The sequence below is a fragment of the Lolium rigidum genome, chromosome 5 (genome assembly GCF_022539505.1).
Source record: "Lolium rigidum isolate FL_2022 chromosome 5, APGP_CSIRO_Lrig_0.1, whole genome shotgun sequence".
NCBI lineage: Eukaryota > Viridiplantae > Streptophyta > Magnoliopsida > Poales > Poaceae > Lolium > Lolium rigidum.
This window is the reverse complement of record NC_061512.1, coordinates 189,725,567-189,747,757: the sequence shown is the minus strand read 5'-3', so window position 1 is coordinate 189,747,757 and position 22,191 is coordinate 189,725,567.

Sequence of the window (22,191 nt, the reverse complement as noted above, 5' to 3'; positions counted from 1 at the left end):
GTCGTAGAATCGAGTTGAGTCTACAAACCTTAATTGTCGTAAATGTTGTCGAAGTTATCTTTCTATCGGGCGCGCGACCAGCGCTCCCGATGGGAGTAGCCCCCGAGGCTACAGCCAAGGACTTGTGCTTGGTTGTAGGCTCGACGCTCTATGCTGCTATATTGTCATTCTTTCTTGAGCTTTTCACTTTTTATCGGGCGCGCGACCAGCGCTCCCGATGGGAGTAGCCCCCGAGGCTACAGCCAAGGACTTGTGCTTGGTTGTAGGCTCGACGCTCTATGCTGCTATATTGTCATTCTTTCTTGAGCTTTTCACTTTTTATCGGGTGCGCGACCAGCGCTCCCGATGGGAGTAGCCCCCGAGGCTACATCCAAGTGTTTGCACTTGGGTGTAGGCTCAACTTGCTTTTAATCAACTCCACATTTTTTCTCTTTCTTGTATCTTATCGAGAGGGTAAACAATGCTCTCGATAAGAGTAGCCCCCGAGCCTATGAGCAAGTGCTTGCACCTGGCATAGGCTCAAGTTGTACTACTCGATAAACAACTTGGTGCAGCCCCTCTTTTTATCCACTCCAGGCCGTTGCTATTTTTATTTGACATCCATATCTATATTGTACAGGGATAATGGTAATTGGGGCTAGTTCATCCGACGGATCGTGTACTAGTTAACTCCTCTAGTGGCAATCCGCAAAAACCTACTTCAAGATCACGTCCCCGGACATGATCTCGGATACCGGTGTAAACTTCGACAGTGCCGCTTAAGGTCTTACCATTCCGTCGAGTCCCAGCCATATTTTATCGGGTACCTAACGCGTCCGTTAGGATTTTTCTTCGTATCCGTTGATACGGATAAAAGTAGCAGAGCGCAGTCTTCGGCGATGCCACGCCCAGCAGAACGGATCCGGGGTCTTACCTTCGCAAATTTGCGGCATTCAGAAATTGATCGCAACTTTGGCGTTCTGAGAATATATTGTCGAGTGCCTTGTTCGGCTGATGCAATGACCCATTTTGCGGGTTCTTCTATATTTTTCTCTCGGGCTTGATGAGACAGCCGAATATATTGGTTCTTCTATATTGTCGTCAGGCACATCGCCGATGCTCTTGCTCGGAAGAATATGACGAGTCAATGGACCCGAAGATTTTTCCATCTCTCTCTTTTTTTTTCTCCCTTTTTTTTTCTACTCCTCTTTTTTTTTTTTTTTAGGTTTCTCCTTGATGATAATTTCGTCGAGTTCCTCCCTCAGGAAAATTTCTTCGGGTCCTCCTTGAGGACAATTCTTCGGGTCCTCTTTGAGGATAATTTCTTCGGCACCTCCTTGAGTATAATTCTTCGACACCTCCTTGAGTATAATTCTTCGAGACCTTCTTTGATTTCCTCGAGTTCCTCCCTGAAGAAGATTTCGTCGGGTGCTCTTTTGATTTCGTCGGGTACTCTTTTGAATTCGTCGGGTTCCTCCCTAAAGAAGATTTCGTCGGGTTCTCTTTTATATACTTTGAAATTTGCTTTCTCCTGCACAAATGAACAAACTTTTTCTATCTTTTCTTTGACTCTCTTTTTCGCATGCGGTGTCAGATGCTCGGATTCGATGATATGTAAAGTGAATATATGTCGCGCAGCCCCCAAGTGTCGGGTGCGGCAAAAGTAAATGATAATCAACTTTGTGCAAATCAAAGGAACACTTAGCTTATTGGGCACGACGGAGTCGCGCGATGAAGTCTTCGAGTGCGGAGAAGAAGTCGAGCTGAAGTAGAAACCACCAAATAGCGAAAATAAATGCCGCCAAATTGTTTGATGAAGAAATAGCCGAGCCCCCAAGCGTTGCTGAGGTGATGTCATGATTGTTGTGTCGCAGTCGTGACCCGAGGCAAAATCATTGTCGAGCCCCCGAGCGTTAGGCATGACGTCGAAATAAGTTGATGGAGTCGCGGCGTCATATTTGGTGAAGCCATTTAAGATGAAGCCATAAACAATAGTATACGAAGATGAATCCCAGATGAAGTATTTTGAGATGAATCCATATTAAAGTTTACACCATCATATTTTGAAGATGAATCCGCCGATATCATAGAGGATGAATCCATTGACCCGAAGAATCCAAAGAATAACCATAAAAGATGAATCCGTTGATATCATAGAGGATGAATCCATTGAGCCGAAGAATCCAGTAATAACCATAGAAGATGAATCGCTGATATCATAGAGGATGAATCCATTGACCCGAAGAAAATAATTCCAGTAATAACCATAGAAGATGAATTCATTGACCCGGAAACGCATCGGGTAATATTGTATAAGTGAACCAATAATAACCCAAAGAAAACCAATCCAGTAATCCAGAGAGAATAAATCCACTGAGCTGAAGAAGATAAATCCACTAAGTCGAAGAAAATAATTCCACTAATCCGAAGAAAATAATTCCACTGAGCCGAAGAAGATATATCCAGAGCCGAAGTAACCGAGTATATTTGAGGTAATGAAGTAATGACGTAGCCCCCAATGTTGGGATGAATTTGTTGTAATAATGCAATGTTGCAGCCCCCGAGTATTCGGGTGTGGCGAAAGTAAATAATAATTAACACTCGGGAAAGGAACACTTAGCTTTTTGATCAGGTGTGACGGAGTCGACGTGGAAGTAGGTTGTCCGGCAGACGCAGTCGAAGAAGTAGACGCAACCGATGCAGCGGAGCCGTACGCCATTTAGCAGAAATTATTCGACAGGGTGAAAGTAGTCGACATGGAAGAGAGAATCGTCAAGTTCGCGGCGGGCGAGCCCCCGGGCGAGGCGAGTGCGTGTTGTCGGGTTTACAGTGGACGAGCCCTCGAGCGTGGCGAGTACACGATGTCTCGAAGCTTGTTCTTGATCTGGTCCTCCATCCTTGTATCTGATGAGCAACAAATACGCAGGTCCTCAATCCTAACAGAGGCGCGGCCGGTGAATCTGGTTATCTTTGACCCGAAGAAAATTTGACTATGTTTCGTGTGCTTTCCCAAATCTTCTTTGATCGGTAAATTCCATGGACAAACTGATTCTCCTCGTGGGTTGGAGCTTCCACTCCTTTTTTTATTTGCAACTTGATCTTGTCGTGAGATAGTAACAATGATCCTTCTTTTTTCCTGTTCAAGAGAACTTCACGCTATTGTTCTTCCCATGTAGCGCCTTGGTACTTGATCCCTGGATGCCTCTTTTTTTTCTTTTCTTTTTGGAATCTTTCACTTCTGTGGATGCAGCCGAATCGATCCATAAAATCAGCTGAAGAAAATAGAATACGTAGTTTAGATCTATCTCCTGCCAAGCCTTCTTTTTGTCGTGACGGTCGCATGTGTATAGCTCGAAATATGATTGCATCTTCATCAAACGTGTGAGAGCCTAGCTTCCGATCGTGCTGCCGGACAAGTTTCTCATCCAAGCACACACTGCAGCCGCCGCCGTTGATTTCCGTCTAGACGCGAAGAGAAAAAATCCCGCCGGCTGGCTGTTGACGTAGCTGACGAACTCGACAATCTTCTTCCCGGATGAGATCTGAACTTTATTGATGATGAACTCGATAGATCCCGCCCGGATGACAAAATCCAGTCGTCGCAGATTCCCACAGACGGCGCCAATTGACGAGGGAATACCTCGGCAATGCCTACGTATTGTAGACTAGGGTTTTCGGGAAGAGCGACGATGGAGATTCCGGGGACGAGATTAGGCACACGACGTACCCAGCTTCGGGTCCCCTCGGTGGGGGATCCCTACGTGCTGCTAGCAATCCAGTATATGATCATAGATGTGTTTACAGGGTGCCGCCATAGGCGGAGCTATGTTGTCTATATTCTGTCTATTTGTTGTCCTCCTTCTTTCGGGTGCCCTGGCTAGCTTTATATATGCAACCAGCCTAGGGTTTTACAAGAGTCCTAGTCGACTACTTCTTCGGGTTGCCTTGTTGGGCCTTCTCCATATTGGGTCTTCTCCATATTGGGCCGAGCCAGGTATACTAATAATGGGTACCCGAAGGGTATGCCCATGTCAATGATTGCCGCGGCTAAGAAGCCTCTGTACGAGGGCTCCGCGATTTCTCAGCTCGATGCCATCTCCCAATGTCTAGCCGACAAGACCCGGTACAACACCACCCGTGAGGGCTTTGAAGCAAGTCTGAAAAGAACTGGTAACATGTTGCCCAAAGATCATTGTCTTCCTAAAACCTTTACACGACGAGGAGAATGATGAAGGACCTCAACATGGATTATCAAAAGATAGACTGTTGTCCGAAAGGGTGCGTTCTATTTTGGAGACAGATTGCGGAGGACAAGTACTGTCCCATCTGTAAGCAGTCTAGGTATGAAGAGATAACGGGAAAGGATGGTCAGGTGAGGCATTCAAGCATCGCAAAGTCGATTCTTCGATATCTCCCATTCATAAAAAGAATCCAGCGTCTTTACATGCACGAGGAGATAGCCAAACAGATGACGTGGCACAAGTATGGGAAGAGATTCGAGGACGAAAACAAGCAGTTGAAGATGGGACATCCATCCGATGGTACGGCATGGAAGAACTTCGATAGGAAATTCCCCCTTGCGGCAGCCGAGGCTCGGAATGTCAGAATTGCGATAGCAACAGATGGCTTCAATCCATATGGTATATCGACTGCCAATTACAGTTGCTGGCCCGTGTTTGTTACTCCGCTAAATCTCCCTCCCGGAGTCCTAATGACAAAGAAGACCATGTTTCTGTCGCTAATCATTCCAGGCCCTGATTGCCCGGGGAAGAATTTGAGTGTCTACATGCAGCCGATTGTGGAAGATTTGAACCACTCTTGGCACCACGGGACATTGACGTACGACCGAGCATCGAAGACAAACTTCTACATGAAAGTTTGGTTGCGTATACCATGCATGACATGCCCGGGTACGCCCTAACATGTGGATGGTGTACAGCTGGTAAGTGGCCATGCCCAGTGTGCAGACACCGGCTCGAGTTCCTTTGGCTACAGAAGGGTCGCAAGTATGTTGCGTTTGACACGAATCGACAGTTCCTCAAAAGGAGGCATCCGTATAGAGAAGAAAAAAAGAACTTCAAGAAGGGCAAAGTTGTGCATTTAAAAAAAGATGTGCCGAAGTTTGATGGTACACTTGTTGAAGCCGAGCTACGTGCTCTCGTGCCGGCAGCATCACCAACTGGCCAACAATTTGAGGGATATGGTGTAACGCACAACTGGACTCACGAGGCAGCCTTAACGAAGCTCGAGTATTACAAGGACCTCGAACTTCCCCATAATATCGATGTGATGCACACTGTAAAGAATGTCGCGGAGTCCGTCTTTCACGCATGCCTGAACATTCCCGGGAAGTCAAAGGATAATGTCAAGGCTAGAGTCGATGTTGAGATTCTCTGTGATAGGGAAAAATTACACATGAAGTGTCCTATTGGCCGTCAAAAGAATTGGTTCAAGCCGCATGCCAACTTCTGCCTTTATTCCATCCAAAAGAAGGAGGCATTCAGGTGGCTCAAATATGTCGTGATGTTCCCTGATGGTTATTGCTCGAATATGAGTAAGGGAGTTAATCTTTCGACGGGAAAAGTCACCGGGCTCAGGAGTCACGACTATCATATATGGATTCAGCGGCTAATGCCGGTGATGCTTTGAGGGTATATCCCCGAGAAAGTCTGGCGAGTGTTTGCGCAGTTGAGCCATTTCTTCCGCACGCTTTGTGCTAAGCAGATATGTCCCAAGGTTATTGCAAAGCTACAAGATACAGTGCCGGAGTTTCTATGCAATTTGGAGATGATATTTCCGCCAGGCTTCTTTACTCCGATGGCACATCTCATTGTGCACCTCGCCAACGAGGCACTCTTGGGTGGACCGGTGCAGTTTCGTTGGCAGTTCTGTATTGAGAGAGAGTTTAAGTATATTCGAAAGATAACTGGAAACAAGGCCAAGATTGATGCATGCATAGCCAGGCAATATGCCTCCGGGAGATGGCAGATGCCGCGACAACGTACTATCCCGATGATGTTCCCACTCAGCATAACCCGGTCACACGTTACAATGTCGACGTGCCCGAGAATGACCCCAAGCTACAACTATTCCAATTCCCCGGTGGCAAGGCTGGTAAAGGAACAAAATATAAATTGGAGAACGAAGAGAAGGATTGTATAATGCTATATGTGCTTATGAACATGAAGGAAGTGGTCCCATTCGTAAGGTAAAATGATGAACAAATTACTTTGCAGCTAGTAAACTCGTCTCGGTATAATGCTTATTTTCTCCTTTCAGCAAATTCACGGATGAAATGTGGCCATATGATAAATTGCCCCAACCCTCGGAGATGGACACTCTACTGAAAGAGGGTGCTCCCGGAATTAATAAAAACTTTATGTCATGGTTCATGGAAAAAGTAATTTCTAACATTGTCCTCTTACCTTGCAACATGTGACTTGTCCCTCTTATTACACGTAATTAATGCACTCAACAAATTTGAAATGTTCTTGTAGGGCCGTGAGAGAAACGTTGATATGATAGATGAGTTGAAATGTGTTTCCCAAGGTTGTAGCCGTGAGGTGACCAAGTATGAGAAGTATGATGTGAATGGGTTTCGCTTCCATACAGAGACACACCAGAAGGGTCGGGCGAATCCCAAAACGATAAATACTGGGGTCTACACCAAATGAGCCAATAACTTTGATTACTACGGAAGGTTACAAAGTGTATACGAGTTGACATTCAATCGTACGAACGTGTAACTCAATGTCGTCGTGTTCAAGTGTCATTGGTTCGACCCAATAGGTGGACAGAGAAGTGATAAGTCCATTGGGTTAGTTGAAGTTAAGCCTTCAACCACCTATAGCGGAGCCGATGTCTTTGTTGTGGCTCACCAAGCCAAGCAAGTTTATTATTTGCCCTACCCATGCCAGAAAGCGGAAGTCAAGGGTTGGGAAGTCGTCTTCCAGGTATCGCCACATGGTAACCTACCGATTCCCTCTGAGGATGATTACAACAACATTGACCCCGTGACATACGAGGGGATTTTCTATCAAGAGGAACAGGACTTCGGGGAATATATTTTAGAACCGTTTGTTGAAGAGGACCTCGGGAACGATGCAGAAACTCGTGGTGAGTCAGTGGTGGATCTAAAGGACATATCTATGCTCGAGAAGTTACTTGAGGCGAATGACAATTATGATGAGCCTCCACCCATCGACCCTTCAACTTTGTACTCAAAAGATAGTGATAGTGATAGTGAGCCAGAGAAAGAGAAAGAGAAAGAGACGGAGTATGAGAGTGAGAGTGAGAGTGATGATGGCTGGTGAGGGTCTTTTATTCTTAGTATTTATTTGTCAACATGCTTCTTAATTGCATTGTGCCTTTTATTCTTAGTATCTTCATTTTATTATGTCAACATGCTTCTTAATTGCATTGTGCCTTTTATTCTTAGTATCTTCATTTTATTATGTCAACATGCTTCTTAATTGCATTGTGCCTTTTATTCTTAGTATCTTCATTTTATTATGTCAACATGCTTCTTTATTGCATTGTGCTTAACTGTTTTATTTTTCTCAATGCAGGTGACTGAACAATATGAGCAGCGGCAAGGAAGACTCGGCGAGCTTGCTTAAGACGCTGGCGCAGGTGAAGAGGAATATTCCTAGAGCGCCTAGACGGAGTGATCGAGCCTCGGTGCGCAATCCGCGTTACGCCGATGGTACCGATGGACGTGTACGAGGTGGAGGACGAGGACGAGGTGGAGGACAAGGTGGCGGCGGGGTACACATGGACTTTGACGAGCCACCCTCCGCTTCTGGCAACGTGGCTCCTGAGTTGTTCCTAGAAGGTCCGTCTAGTGGGGAGGTGGAGATGGAGACGGAGTCTACACACGAGTCGGACTCTAGGGCTGAGTTGGAGGTGATGGAGGGTGGGGGTGCGCCGAAGCCCTTGAAGATTCGTGGAGAAGCTAGAGTCACCGAGGCGAGGAAGGAGCCGAAGACCCATGATGACAAGGCCCTTATCATTCCTTCGAGCGATGAGTAAGTGTACTACTTCAGAAATTTCGAACATGTATTTTCATCTTGGGCATAATAAACAATTTGGCATGTGTACTAATGTGTGATTTATTTGCAGCAACTGGACATGGGAGGCCAAGCCCCCCCCCCCCCGCCAGCATAACAGCTTGCCTGGGGCTCTGATTAAGAAGTTCTGGCCGGGCAAATACACTCCCCTTAGCACGGTCCCCGGTGGCGAGACGAAGCTGGCCACTACTTGGGCGGACTATGAGGATGCCCCTGCCGTAGGCTTCGCGACAACTGCTGAGGTTGTGACCACCAAGTTCTGGGTAAGGCATATATTTCTCGAGCACCGTTCATAGTTGATGACCCTAATGTGCTAACTCATGACTTTCAAAACTGATTTATGCATGATTGAAGTACTTCTATCGTGTGGACCCGGAGCTTGAGACGAAGGCACGTCTCACTTTGCGTGGCGCTTGCGAGAGGTTGACACCGCAACAGTGGTACAACCAAAAGGTCACCTGCGCTAGTGCCTTCTGGGCTAACAAGGGTAAGAGGGTCAAGAAGGAGTACTATGTCGGTAACCAGCCTACGGAGGAATGGGCAATGACCATTGATGAGTACATTACGGTGAGTAAAATGTCAATGAGATTCTACATTGCTGCTAAGTTTTCATTGGATTATCTTGAGTTGAGTATTGCGTTTTCAGGTTTGTCCCGAGTGGGCCGAGCAGCATAGGGAGGCATGGGAGGAGCTGACTAGGGCGAGGTGGCTCAGGGAGGACGAGGAGTTTGCAGCCTTGTCGAGGCGTAACATGGAGAACCGAGGCACCGGTGGCACACACTGCGCGGGAAACCGCGACTACACCCGCTTCAAGGCGAAAACGATATGTATATACATGGAACGACCTTCTTTCATTTCCCGTCATGTTACATTTGTGATACGCATAACTTTTCTTTTCGCGATGCAGGTGGCCGAGGCACCACCTGGGGTGGTGCTTCATGATGCCGAGATATATGACATGATGCGGACGAAGCAGAAGCCCAATCCCGCATTGCCTCAGCCACAGTACTACGGCAATGCCAAGGCCGCCAAGGATGACTACTGCGACATGGTGAGGTCTCGTCACCCGGAGGTGGATGACCCCTTGCGCATCCCGACCGACGAGGAGTCGTTGATCCTGTCGGGGCGCGGGCATCCGCATGGCCATTTCCCCTTTCTGAATAAGGTGGTCAAGCCTACCCACGCCACGAGCTACACGCGTCTCAAACATACCATCACCGCCGACAGCCCCCAGCCTCGTCCCCGGCCTGCTCATCCACCCGCCTACGATGTAAGTTTTCCTCATTTTCATCCTCTTTCCGGTTTTCCTTCCTACATGGCTAAGTGTTGACGAGATTCATTGTTTCTGAAATTGTAGCCTGAGTTCGAGGCGGCCTTCGAAGCCTGTAATGAAGCGTATCAGCAGGCCGCTGCGCAGTGGAATAAGAAGAATACGGCCTACATGGCGTATATAGGAGTAAGTTTGAATCTTTCTTCTCGCAAGTAGATGACAAGTCTCAGTTTGATGCTTTATTTCTGTAAAGCCTGACTTGTAACCTATCTTGCAGGCACTGATGACTTCTTTGTCTAGTGGTACACCGCAATCGGACCCCGTTCCCATGGCGGGGGTCATGCCTATCATGCCATCGAGGGCAACTTTTGCTATGACTTACTACGGATCCACACCGGTAAGTTCTTTGCCAAACCGGTAGTTACCACTTTCCTTTGCCTCGCAAGTTGCTAACATGTAGGGAACATGTAGGGAATGGGATGCTCCAGGAACCAGGCCTCGCGGGGTGGGCGCGAGGTCACACCGGTTCATGAAGGTGGTTGGTCTCCTGGGCGTTCTGCTGGTGCCTCTCCGTCGACTTCTCCTGGGACTACTCCCGGCGCCTCTCCGTCGACTTCTCCTGGGCGTACTCCCGGTCCTTCTCCAGGTGGTTCTTCTGCAGCTTCTACCGGAGCGCAACCCTGGGCTTCTCGTTTCGTCAACGATGAGGGCGGATACACCCCGCCCGGGTCCTTCCTGCGCTAGTCGGCATCAGGTTTCTTGCTTGCTACTACTACTATTCCTATCATGTGCTACCTACTACTATGTATTTGGATGACATGGCACTCTCCTCTTGTATGCTACTATGTGTATTTTGGTGAATTGTGGTGAATTATGGTGAATTTCGATGAATTTCGATGAATTTGGATGTATGAACTGCTTTACTGTCATAACTGAACTGTTGTACTGTGAATTGTGAACTGCTGACAAAAAAAATGCGCAAGGCTACGCCGAGGGCAATGCCGTCGGCATAGGCCTGCCCTCGGCATAGAGGCCTACTGCGACCATATGGTCAGGCCTATGCCGACGGCAAGCACGGGCGCGCACACGGACGCCACGTCTCGCAAGCTGGTCGTCGGCGTCTGCACGCTGGCCGTTGGCATCTGCATGGTTCGGGCTCCCCTCGACCCGCCATGTCGCGCGCTACGCCGACGGCTATACCGTCGGCGTATGGTGCCCGCTGTTAACGGTGACGACCCGCCGTGGATGCTACGCCGAGGGGCTCGCCGGCCGTCGGCGTAGGACGCGTACGCCAAGGGCTAGCACTACGCTGATGGCACACCTACCTATGCCGAGGGACCCAGACGCCGAGGGCTGCCGTCGGCGTAGCCTACGCCGAGGGCCAGGCATGGCTACCCCGAGGGCAGCCGGCCGTCGGCGTCTCTGCAAATTCCTGTAGTGATTGTTGATTCTTTGATAGGAAGTATTATCCAAATTTATAGTTAGACTTAAGTAGAACACAAGAATACCAGTAAGACTTTAGCAATTAAGGTGTTACTTTCAACCACATTGTGTATCAATATTCTAAAAAACGAAGTGGTGATTGTAGTAGTTGAATCAAAACAGTGAAGCAGAACTTATCAGTGCAGTAGCTAAAAAGCGTAGGAATGAGGTGATAGCGGGGTGTTCAATAAGATTGATCATATGATGACATACAAATAACATAGTGTTCATCTCTAACTCTTTTGTGTGTAGGTATATGTTCCAAATACAGTGCATACTAACCAAGAGAATTTGTACAATATTCGTTGTCCCACCTGCCCATTTCATCGGGGCCAACTTGAAACTACAGGTAATTAAGGTCTACCGTTTCGAATAGCTCAGAAAAAAGCGTTAGCACTCCATGAAAACACAATATCCTCAAGCTAGCACATATTCCTATTGTTTTCCCTAACTGTCACCTTAGGGTTCGCATGTTCAACATAATAATAGGTAATACGCTTTGCAGATAAATACTAAAATCATATATATGATGGAGCAATAAAATTTTAGTACTAAAATCATGTCACTCAGGCCCTAGCAACAAACATAAGCATAGAAAAGGTGTATCAAGACTAAACAAGAATATATTTAATATAAACACCGTAAATCTCGCTACATATGTATGATTACATGATCAATCCCATCGACCTCACATGCCTACAGAGAACTACTCACTCATGGTAATGGACAACGAGCACATGGTTGATGGAGACGCTGTTGATGACGATGGTGGTGAAGATGGTGTCAAAATTACCCTATCCGGCATGGAGAGCAGAACCAATCTGACCCCTGAAACGAAGATCGTGGTGGTGGCGGCACTCTGTTTCGCGAAAATCTCCTTCCTCCTAGGTGGATATGTGTTCAGGGTTTACAAGGGATACATGAAAGGAGGCGGCCAGACGACATCCGAGGGCCAAAAGGGCCTTGGTGGGCAGGGCCCCACCTTTAGTAGCGCCACTTGTGCTCTTTTGAACGTGCCTCTTGTCGTGACGTTCCAAAGCCTAATATTCTTATTCCGGTGAAAAACGTGTGTGGTATCTTTACCTGATTTTATATCATTGTGGGATCTAACAATTTTATTCAAGTATGGTAAAATTTCAAAGCAAATTATTGAGAAAAGTACTTGAAAAGGTAGATCCGTTTGGAATGTATCACCCATCCACTACTATTAGTTTGTTCTATGAATGATGCGTCAGTGTTTATTTTTTTTAGAGAAAAAGGGCCTCGCCCCGGTTCCAAATATATTGAAACCAAACAGCACCAACAGTATCTTCCAGACGATCAATCTTGTCCACACACACACCCCTACCACACTTATCTTACAACACATCCAACCAACACATAACAGTTTTAACCCCAACAACAGGGGGAAACCAGCCAGCAGTTTGGGGCAAACACAAACTTGCACAGAAAACACACCTATCCACCAAAGTAAACCTCATCATCCAAGCTCAGGGCCGGTTTAGGACCTGAAAGCCAGCGCCATCACCCACCAGGATTAGATCGTTCGCCTCCATCGTCCTCCTCAGATCCTCGGCAGTGATCAGCATCGGCCCAAATCCCCTCGTGTTGTTCATAGCACAGACCTCCAAAGCTGACCCGACCTCTTCTGAGGAGTCAACCAGGCCTCGGCCACAACATCAGCGGTGGCCGCCGAGCTGAAGCCTCCACCTTGTTCAGCAACGTCATCTGTTCTCCTCTTCCTTCCTCCTTGAGGATGATTTTCCATTGCACACATATGCAAACCAAGTGTTTCCACAAACCCTGCATGCCAAGCCATTGAGAACGATTGAAGACAAAGTCATTTCTGGTAATCCAGATAGCTCTCAACACAGCAGCAAAGATCATATTAATGTTACTATTTTTCTTTTTGTTAACCCAGAGAGCAGAAATGTCATGCATACTTGAAACTTTAAAATTAATATCCAAGGCAATACCAATCTCTCTCCAGAGTTTTGTTGCTACCACACAATCAAAAAAGAGATGTTGACAAGACTCCACTTCATTGCAAAACACACAAGTCAAGTCATCAACATTCTGTCTTTTAACCAAATTATCTCTAGTGAGTAACTTGTTATGGAAAAGTAACCAGAGAAACAAATGAATTTTTGGGGGTACTTTCAGTTTCCAGACACAATGAATATTAACAGGGGTAATCCCACCAAAGTTAATCACAACATACATAGATTTCACACTATAGGAACCACTAGCCTCCCACATCCAAATCAGACTATCTTTTGTACCATCAAAAGAGATAGATTGGGCAATTTGTTGGATTTCAAACCATTGCACCATTGATCTATGATCAAAACATCTCCTAAAAGTCACTTTCAAATTAGATCCATCCCAAAGATCAGCAATAGATTTATTCTGCTCATTCATCAAGAAATAATCTCCCAGTATTGAATGGCCAAAGAGCAAGAACCAAACCAGTGATCCTCCTAGAACTTAATGTTCCTGCCATCCCCAATTTTCCATTGATAACCCATTTTAGCAGCCTTAGCAGCCCACATAACTCCTTTCCAAAAGGGAGACACACCATTTAAAGAACAAGCAAAAATATTTGGGTTATCCAAAGTATACTTAGTATCCACAATTTTCTTCCATATTTTATCATCACTTAAGTGATAGTTCCTAATCCAAGAGGCTAGCAGGCACATGTTCATCTCTGCTAAATCAGGGATGCCCAAGCCTCCATACTTTTTCTTCCTAGTAACCAAGCCCCAGTTGGCTAAATGATATTTATGGTGCCCCTCATAATTGTCCCATAAGCAGTGAGCCATTTGGAAATTAATAAGGGCAATGGCCCATTTAGGGAACTTAATCGCACTAAGGAGATAGAGAGGGATACTATCCAAAACACTTCCCACCAGCTGTAATTTAGCAGCATGATTAAGTAGTTTCCCTCTCCAACCACCAGCTCTGTTGAGTATTTTATCCACAACAGGTTGAATATTCTCTTTCCTAAGTTTACTATGATGAAGAGGAACCCCTAAATAATTCATAGGGAAAGCTCCTAGCTTACAACTCAAAGATTGTGCAATAAGCTGAGCTTCCTCTTCATCAACATTAATAGGAACAAGGTCACACTTATGGAAGTTTATTCTCATTCCAGACATGTGTTCAAAACAAGCTAGAATCCACTTCAAATTTATAGCAGTTTGTAACTTGTTTTCTAGAAAGAGGAGGGTATCATTAGCATATTGCATACTAATAACCCCACCCCCTCCTAGATTCTGCATAAGCCCAGCAATCTGTCTATCCACAGCTGCTTTTCAAAGCACCTTGGTGAAGACATCAGCCATAAAGTTAAAGAGGATTGGTGAGATGGGATCCCCCTGTCTCACCCCTCTGCTGGTGAGGAAAAATTGACTATTACAGTCATTAATTCGAACACCAACATAACCCTTATGTAAGAGACCCTCAATAATAGACATCCACCTTGGGATAAAACCCCTCATCCTCATAACTCTCAACAGAAAATCTCTATCAACCCTATCATAAGCCTTTTCATAGTCAAGTTTGAAAATAAAACCAGATTGACTTTTATGCACTGCATCATGAATGACTTCATGAGCAGATACTACACTCTCAACAATATATCTTCCCTTAATAAAGGCTGTTTTGTTAGGGGAAATAAGTTCCTCACTAACCACACCTAGCCTGTTAGTAGCACACTTAGAGAAAATCTTAAAACTGCAATTGGTCAAAGCTATAGGTCTGAACTTCTGTATAGTTACAGCATCAGGTTCCTTTGGAATTAGAGTCAACAGAGAAAAAATCAATCTATAAAGATCAAGTTTCCCTTCATTCCAATCTTTAACCATAGCCATGAAATCAGCTCTAATGAGCTCCCAAAAATGTTGAGAAAACAGAAAAGAAAACCCATCAGGACCAGGAGCACCTTCAGCATAAGAGCCAAAGATGGCATCCTTAACCTCTTTCTCAGAAAAATCAGCATTCAGCATATTATTATGTTCTTGAGACACCAAATCCTCAGGGTCCCAAAAATATTCCATCAAGTCAATGTCAAGGCAAGGTTCTTTGCAAAACATATTATTATAGTATGCAACAGCAATATCCAACATACATTTATTGTCCTAAACCATACCAGCCTCCCCCTTCAATTGACAAATTTGTTTCTTCCTTCTCCTCTGGTTAGCTACAGCATGGAAATAAGAAGTATTACGATCACCTTCTAAGATATATCTATCTCTATCTCTTTGCCTAGCTTTAATCTCCTCAATACCCCAAATTTTAGTTAATTCAAAAGAAATATTTTTCATCCTTTTTTTTGGAATTTGGAGATGAACTTTGAGTTTCAGAAAGAATATCCAGAGAATCATACTCAGCCACCAATCCTTGCTTAAGTTTCCTTTGAGCAGATTCAATGTTAGCAGACCAGCCTTTTAAACCTTTCCTAGTATTCCTCAACTTAAACTGCCATCTATCAAGAGAATTCTTGTGGTGGAAAGGAATTTGCCAGAACTTAGCAACCACTTGATCAAAACCCTCAATTTTAAGCCACCATTTCTCAAATCTAAACTGTTTAGTGTGTGGAATTTTTAGAGCACCAGTGTCCACAATCAGAGGAGTATGGTCACTGCCTACTCTAGGTTTAGAAGAAAGGCTACTAGCAGGAAATAAAGCATCCCAACATGTAGACACAAAAACTCTATCTAATAAGGCCATGACCAAGTTATCTTGGTTATTGGCCCAAGAGAGTTGTCTACTAGGGTTCTTCAACTCCAACATATTGACTTTATTAATCCAATCATTAAACAGGTTAGCCCAATGCTGATTTATGTTGCCAGTGTTTTTCTCACATTTTTCTCTAATGAGATTAAAATCACCACTCCAACAAGCCATGACATTATGCAGTTCATTAATAAAATCTAATTTATGCTCTTCATAAGAAGAACCATGCACAACAATGACTCTCCACAAAATTTTGTCTTTCTTGGATTTAATTTGTACAGAGACACAGTAAGATAAAATGTCCCATTTAACTATGTCAAAAACCTCACTGTTAATCCCAACAAGAATTCCTCCAGCAGTCTTCACAGCTGGCAACCAATTCCAGGAGAATCTCCCTCATGGATCTAGGTGCTGCAGTTGTGAGCTAGTGAAATCCTCTTTTTTGGATTTAGAGAAACAAATAATAGCAGGGCATGTTTCTCTAATGAGATCATGCACTCTAGTTATCTTATCAGGCCTATTCAAGCCTCTAGAATTCCAAATTAGAGCTACTACCATTTTTAAAAATCAATTTCCTTCTCCCCCTCTTTTTACTATGGACTAGTGTCCAAGGTTCATCATCATCAGGGACACCACTAATGTGATCCTCCTGATCAGATAGAACCTCCATACTCTCCTCCAGATCTACTTGCAATTCTTCCATAGTTAGACTAATGTCATTAGGAAGAAAGCTAGCAGGATTAGAGAGATGAAACTCATCAAGTCTTTTAATTTCAACCACCTTAATCTTATCAATGACAACATCAGCATTTTTAGATATACTACCAAGGCTAATGCCAGCATTTTTTGCTTTATCAAGTAAAGAAAGATTATCAAGAGCAGCAAAGGAATTGGAAAAACCACAGATCTTGTTACCTTTGGTAATCTCTAGGTTTTTAGCTTTTTTGAGATCTTGTGCCTTTTCAATCACACTCTTACCATCTCTTGGGATCCTAGAACTCATTCTAATAGCTTGAATAGGGCCCCACTGCTTCTTCTCCTTCCATGCAATAAGAGCATGGTAGGCTCAGGGTTATTGTTCACCGGGACCACCTCTTTTTCTTTGATATTATCCTCACCATCATCACTTTCATCGTCAAACTGTTGAATCAAGTTCTTCCCAATGTTTTCCTCAACACTCCTCAGCACCAACACACCATCATTGGGGATGAGTGTTTCCTTGCCAAACACCTTAGCTTGGACACTTGTCTCTAGACTGTTGAATAGCAGATCCAGATCCATTTCTTCCACCATGAGGAAGTGAAGGCTCAGTTTCCATCTTACTGTTGCTCCCCCCGTCTTGCTCTTATCCAGGGCTCTGAATCATCCCCAAGATCTGCATCTTCATCAAGTTTGTTTTCTTCATTTTTATTTCCAGGATCCTCATCATCATCCTCATCCAAGTCAATAGCTGATACGTCCAAAACGTATCCACTTTCCCGAACACTTTTGCTATTGTTTTGCCTCTAATTTGTGTACTTTGGATGCAACTAACACGGACTAACGCTGTTTTCAGCAGAACTGTTCTGGTGTCTCGTTTTTGTGCAGAAATCCAACTTTCAGGAAAACCCTCGGGATTTTGACAGAAGGCCCTATTTTCCCGTAAAACTCACTGAGCCGAACGGAAAGTCGGTGGAGGCCCGAGAGCCCCACACCCTAGGGCGGCGCGGCCCAGAGGGGGCGCGCGGCCCTAGCGTGTGGCCCCTCGGCAGGCCTCCGACGCCCTCCTTCGGACTACTTATCGCCCTCGACCTAAAAACGCACGGGGAGAAGTCGAAGTCGCCGTAAACCCTCCCGAACGCCGCCACATCGCGAAACTCCGTCTCGGGAGCCGAAGTCTCCGTTCGGCACTCCGCCGGGACGGGGAATTGGAGGAGATCATCGCCGCCATCACCACCGACGCCTCTACATCAACCAGCCATGTTTCCCCCATCCATGTGTGAGTAATTCCCCCGCTGTAGGCTGAAGGGGATGGTAGGGATTGGATGAGATTGGTCATGTAATAGTGTAAGATTGTTAGGGCATAGTGCCTAGTGTCCGTAATTGGTACTTTGATGATATTGTTGCAACTTGTTATGATTAATGCTTGTCACTAGGGCCCGAGTGACATGATCTCAGATCTGAACATGTTATTGTTTCATCATGATATTCATTGTTTATGATCTTACCTGCAAGTTGTATACACATGTCGCTGTCCGGAACCAATGGCCCCGAAGTGACAAAAATCGGGACAACCTGAGGGGATGGTAGTGATGTGAGGATCACATGTGTTCACGGAGTGTTAATGCTTTGCTCCGGTACTCTATTAAAAGGAGTACCTTAATATCCATTAGATTCCCTTGAGGCCTGGCTGCCACCTGCCGGTAGGACAAAAGATGTTGTGCAAGTTTCTCATTGCGAGCACGTACGACTATAATTGGAACACAAGCCTATTGATTGCTTTGTACTTAGACACCGTTTTATTATTATCTGCAAATGCCCTGCTTGATTGTTACATGAGTTTCTCTCATCCATGCAACGCCCGTTATCCATCCCCGTGCCTGCAGTATTTTAATCCTGCTGTTTACTATAATCACTACTGCTGTCTCCGTTACTCGCTGCCGTTATTTCACTACCATGCTATCGCTATAAAACTCGTTACTATCGATAAACTCTTGCGAGCAAGTCTCGTTTCCAGGTGCAGCTGAATTGACAACTCCGCTGTTAAGGCTTTCAAGTATTCTTTGTCTCCCCTTGTGTCGAATCAATAAATTGAGTTTTACTACCCGCGAAGACTGCTGCGATCCCCTATACTTGTGGGTTATCAAGACCGTTTTCTGGCGCCGTTGCCGGGGAGCATAGCTTTATTTGGAAGTTCACTTGGATTGATATTGTTCGCTGCAAATTCTCCATCATGGGTAAAACTCGCGATCCTAAAGTCGCCATATTACCATCCACTACAAGAAAAGGTACAACTCGAGTACCTCTCGTCGCTCTTGATTCACCATCTCGTGATTGATAAACTTGTTTCACCGCCACAAGCTTCACTTGCCGGTACTTCTGCTGAATCTGAAAACTCTTATGATATTGATAATGTTTCGCCGTGCTTGATGATAGTGGTTCATTGGGATCCTTTCTAGATGCTACAATTGCTAGGTCTAGACAAATTGAAAATACCGAAACTCCCGATGCTACTACACATGTTAATTCACCCGAACTTGATTATTCTAGTGATGATCCCGATGAAGATTATGTGGAGCTTAATGATGATTTAATTAATAGATGCAATGCTACCGCTGATGCAAGTAAAATTAAAAAAATTCTCACACAATATACCGTTAGACATAAGTTATCTCCTGATCCTAAATTTGCCACATCTCCTATATGCATTAAGGATAAAGATTATGATTTTTCTCTTGATCTATCTCATATAGCTATTGTAGAGAAAGCACCCTTTTGTGGTACTGAAAAAGAAAGTGTTGTAAAACACCTGATTGAACTTTCTTCAATGAGTAGTTTGTTTTCTGATGATATTAAGATGCGTACTTATTTTGTCGCTAAATTTTTTCCTTTCTCATTAAAGGATGATGCTAAAACTTGGTATAATAATTTGCCTCCTGGTTCTATTAAAAGTCCAACTGATTTGCGTGATGTTTTCTTTCGAAAATACTTTCCTGCTAGTGCTCAACATGTTGCTTTACAGAAAATTTATAGATTTGACCAGGGAGATGAAGAGAAATTGCCTGAAGCTTGGGCAAGATTTTGATCTCTTATCAGAGCTCGACCTGGACATGATTTAGAAAAGAATGATTTACTTGATATATTTTATAGTGGACTAACCATTGAGTCTAGGGCATATCTGGATAGTTGTGCTGGTTGTGTTTTCAGGAAAGAACTCCGGACTGAAGTCGAAGAATTATTGGCTAAAATAGGCCGGAATCATGATGATTGGACTACGCCTGAACCAACTCCAACGCCAATATTGAAGAAGAGGGGTTTAATTAAATTGAATGATGAAGATATGAGGGAAGCCAAGAAGTCTCTCAAGGAGAAAGGTATTAAATCTGAAGATGTGAAGAATCTACCTCCCATAGAAGATATATGTGAGATAATTCCCCCTTCATCCATGATTGAGGTAAATTCCCTTCAGCGCTTTACTAGGGAAGATATTCCGTATTCAAAACCTCCTTCGCAATGCTTAGATGAATTTGATAATTATATTGTTAAGCAAGAAAATTTTAATATGAGAGTAGAGAATCATCTAATGGAAAATTCTCAAGCTATTAGCAATTTGCATGATGTTGTGGAGAGAACCTCTAATGATGTTAAGATGCTTGTTAAACATTTTCAAATGGTTCAAACTCAAATTGATCAACTCACTAAAGTGCAAAATGACTTATTACAAAATAATTCTAAAGAGAAACATGCTTATGAAGTAACAACTAGAGGTTTTGTCTCTACCCAGGATCCTCTATATCCTGAAGGGCATCCCAAAAGAATTGAACAAGATTCTCAACGCATTGAACCTAGAGCTCCTTCTAAGAAAAAGAAGAAGAAACATAAAAATGTTGTAGAATCCTCTGAACCTCGTTAATGATCCTAATAGTATTTCTATTTCGATGCTGAAACTGAAAGTGGTAATGAACATGATAATAATAATGGTAATGATAAGAATGGTGTTTCTGATAAAGAAGAGGTTGAAGAGGAACCTGAAAAGCAAGATAAAAATAAAAAGTATACTAAAGAAGATTTTATTGCTAAGAAACATGGTAATGAAAGGGAACCCTGGGTGCAAAAGCAAATGCCTTTTCCTGCTAAGAAACTAAAATCAAAGGAAGAAGAACACTATAATAAATTTTGTGATTGGATGAAACCTTTATTCTTGCAAATCCCTTTGATCGATGCTATTAAATTGCCTCCTTATTCAAAGTATATGAAAGATATTGTTACTAACAAAAGGAAAATCCCCAATGAGGAAATTTCCACTATGCTTGCTAATTACTCTTTCAATGGCAAAGTTCCAAAGAAGTTGGGCAACCCAGGTATACCTACTATTCCTTGTTCTATTAAGAATAATTATGTTAAAACTGCTCTATGCGACTTGGGAGCCGGTGTTAGTGTTATGCCTTTTTCTCTCTATAAGAGACTTTACTTAGATAAGTTGATACCTACTGATATATCTTTGCAAATGGCTGATAAATCTACTGCTATTCCTGTTGGTATATGTGAGGATGTTCCTGTTCAAGTTACTAATAACTGCTTGATATTAACTGATTTTGTTGTGTTGGAAATGCCTGAAGATGATAATATGTCTATTATTCTTGGGAGACCTTTTCTTCACACCGCAGGGGCTGTTATTGATTGCAATAAAGGAAAGGTTACTTTCAATGTTGATGATAGGGAGCACACCGTCTATTTCCCCAAGAGGATTGAAAAAGCATGTGGAGTTAATACTATTTCTAATGTGAGAACTATCAAAGTCAGAACTATTGATTGTCCTATATATGAGCCTAAAGAAGAATATCAAACTCTTGTGATTGGATCCATATCAATACAATTCAAGGTAACATGATTGATTTGAGGTTTATTTCTTCATATGCTATGTAAAATTTATTTGGTGGCAAGACTTGATCAACCTTGTTAGCAAATACTTTTTATATGCATAGAGGAGGTAAACAACATCTCTTTCTTCCTCCACTTGCTCTAGTTGCTGTAGCACTTTTATTTTGCAAAGTTCCTTAGTTATTTGGAGATTTCAAAAATTTCCTGGCCAGTAATAATAAACTTAATACCCAGAAATGTGCATTTTTCAAAGTTTTCAAAAATTCACAAAAATTATACCGTTGGTCCTATTTTTCGACGAGGCACCTGGGAGCACCTGGGGATGACCAGTGGGGCACCCCAGGGTGGCACCCCACAGGCTAGCGCGGCCAGCAAGGGGGGCGCGCCACCCTGGTGTGTGGGCCCCCCTTTACCCCACTTTAGCATCTCTTCCTCCCACACTCTTCTCTCTCCCGAAAAAATCGACACCAGCTTCCTCTCACTCGTGTTTTTGCTCAAGAACTCCAGATTTCTCGATCTCTTTGCTCAACCCAGATTTCTGTCTGAAATTTGGCACATTTGTTCTTCGGTATGTGACTCCTTCGATTATCCAAGTAGAATTTTGTTTGGTGGAGTATATCTTGCATATTTCACTGCTGTATGTAACATGTTTAGTGAGCTTGCATGCTTGTTATAAGTGGTAGAAACTAGTTTTGATGCATGATTAGTACTCTAGCAAGTTCCTATGGTAGTTTCCCTCAATTATATGTCACGAAATCAAGTTTTATATTGTTTGTTGAAAAATTTCAGAAAAGGGGGATGGACAACTTTAAGTTTGGAGAAGTGTTCCAAGGGGAGACAACAAGCACGGGGAGGCCCTCTAGGTCATCCACCCGATGCAGGCCATCCTACAATGAGGATCTCATCGCACCAAGCTTCGCACCCGAGGAGGACAATGGAGTCCCAGACGCTGCATCATTTCCATGCTATGACTTTTTGAGTAATGCAGGGTTGTTGGATGATTTCTTTACCCTCGTCGGTAGGGCAAGTTTGACCACATATGTGGGAGATGAGAGTGAGCAATACTACACGCTC